At 34.9% G+C, this 2500-nt stretch overlaps 2 protein-coding genes across 6 annotated transcripts in view; one reads left to right on the top strand and one right to left on the bottom strand.

The window, feature by feature from the left end:
* Nucleotides 1-2500, bottom strand: part of LOC144968826 (uncharacterized) — a 240103-nt gene that overhangs the window by 97382 nt on the left and 140221 nt on the right. The window lies entirely within an intron of this gene.
* Nucleotides 1-2500, top strand: part of LOC144968828 (organic cation transporter protein-like) — a 39774-nt gene that overhangs the window by 12251 nt on the left and 25023 nt on the right. The window lies entirely within an intron of this gene.

Raw genomic sequence — 2500 nt, 5'->3', positions numbered from 1 at the left:
AGGTTTTACGGTCCTTTCGACACTATTATGATATTTCAGCGCCATTAAAAAGGACGATGTTTATATAAAAGTAAAAGTTGTGGACCTGAAGTTAAAAGCATCAGGGGAAAGGAAGGCAAAGGGGACTGATTCAAATAGAGAACAATAGATCCCACTAGCAATCTACCGATATGCCTATTTTGACATCTCCTTAAAAGTCCCACCCAGGCACCAGCAAAGAATCCAGCTTTGAAAAATACAATCATGTGTTGACATAAAAGAGAGATGGTTTAAATGGGAAAAAATATCACCACCCAATAGAGCATTGTACATTTGACTGGTTTAGGAATCTGTGGAAAGATTGTGAGAATTGTGAGAATTTTTTGGTGGCCTGAATGTAAATAACACAGGCCCTGATCGACTCCTCTTAACAAAAATTCTATTTTGGGACACTTTCTATTGGGCGAAGGATAGCAGACAACATACGAGAAATCCACAATATGAAAAGAGCCCGACCCGCAGGTCTGACATGGTCTCCAACACAACACAACACAACACACGTGCTGGTGTCATTGGGCAATGGAATAGTAATTATCACATGTAGGCATGCTTATGATACACAGATTCATATGTCAACTAAACCAGCGCTATGTGGTCTAGTGGTCTAGTGGTATGACACTCGCTTTCGGATAGGAAGGTCCTGGGTTCGAGTCTTGCCCGGCGCATAGTTGAGTCCGTGGAAAAGGCACTTTACTCACATTCTCTCACCGTGCTCAAGTGTAAAATAAGTACCTGACCGTTACCAGTGCCTTATCTGTCGGAAAAAAAATTATATTATCGCCTAACACATGCGTCATGTCTCGTTCTATATGATAAGTGTTGCTGTTGGTCATGGACCCTTTGTAAAGCGATTTGAGCACGCTTAATGGATATTGCTCTCTCTAAATGCTCACTTAAAATGCTCTTCCATAGAAAATTGCATTGAAATTGACATGAATTGGGTGTCTGTGATTAAATTGAAATGAAATGAAGAAAAAAGTGAAGTCCTTTTCTGCAATGCAAAGAAGCTCACAACATCCTTTCAAAACGACTTCATTGTGATTAACAATGAAATAATAAATTTCGCTGAAAAAGTTAGAAACTTAGGTAGTTATATACTTTCAAATTGGCTATCCATGGAAAAACACATTAACTACCTTTGTTAAATATCGCATTTCCAACTTAGAAAGATTTCACAATTATCAACATTTTAAAATAGTACTGCCCTAAAACTTGTTTCATCATTTATATTTTCTAAAATAGATTACTGTAATTCGCTCTTCCATAACATTCCTTCATGCATCGCATCCAAGATCATTCTGATAGGGTCATTCTAAGAAAAGGGACAAGAGATCATATTACACCCATGTTCACTGGCTACTGTTGAATTAAGACTCAAATACAAAATTGCTGTTATTTGCTTTAAATGTATCAACAAAAATGCTCCTTCATATTTATGCAACCTAATTTCATTGTACTCTCCTTCCAGAACTTTACGATCGAGTGATCGTCTCCGATTAACTGTTCCCAAAAAAGGCTTTAAAACGTTTTCTGATACGACCTGTTGTTGTAGCTTTGATGTTTGTATTGAAAAGGCGCCTAGAGCTGTTTGTATCTGGAATAGGCACGATATAAATGATCTACATTATTATTATTATTATTATTATTATTATTATTATTATTATTACGTATGTCATCGCGTACTGTGGTTATTCGTGGTTGAATATGAGTGATATCATAGTAACTATTCGATTACCCTACGAAAGTTACAATATGTGAACCATCTCCCGAAAAGGCATAATGACTCTGTAGACCAGATGCCAAAAATGGATTTTAAAACAAAAGGACAAGAAATGTGAAATTTTGGTGTTTGCAAATTCTCCTCAGTGAGTCATGAATACTTAACCCAAGTCGAATATTTGTTGCATAACAATTCAATATTAACACATAAATCGCCCCGACAAAATACATAGTATCTACTTGTATAAGACAATGGATCATATTCTATAACATCCCATTTTGTCCCAAAACATCAAAATCAATAAATCGAATGTAAGGACAAAAGAAATTATTTTATTCTTTTTTCAGAAAACCACCGGACATTTAGAAACGTGTCTTTCCTTTTACTTAAAAAAACAAAACAAAACAAAACAACTTTATCATAAACCATACCTATAGAATTATTACAAACTTATCAAGAATTAAAACCCGGGAGCCCAAAGAGGTTTCAGGTTCAAAACTTTTTTGGTGACATCCTAATGGATGGATAGTTCTGACAATAATAATATTGGGTTCTGTCAGTAAACATCGACGGAAACCGGTTTCTAATATTTGTTAATGCATTTACATTATTTTTACGAGGTAAACAAGCCATTCAAATGTTCCTATTGAAAATAAGAAGTTATATTCAAATGTGAAAGAAAAGGTAATGTAAAGTTTTAAGAATGTAGGATTTAGAAAAAAAATACCATTAAAAAACGAG

Source organism: Berghia stephanieae, chromosome 3 (genome assembly GCF_034508935.2).
Source record: "Berghia stephanieae isolate SIO BIC M18660-M18661 chromosome 3, UCSD_Bste_1.3, whole genome shotgun sequence".
NCBI classification, from domain to species: Eukaryota; Metazoa; Mollusca; class Gastropoda; order Nudibranchia; family Aeolidiidae; genus Berghia; species Berghia stephanieae.
The sequence above is the reverse complement of the archived record's forward strand: the minus strand, read 5'-3'. Positions and strand labels throughout refer to the sequence as shown.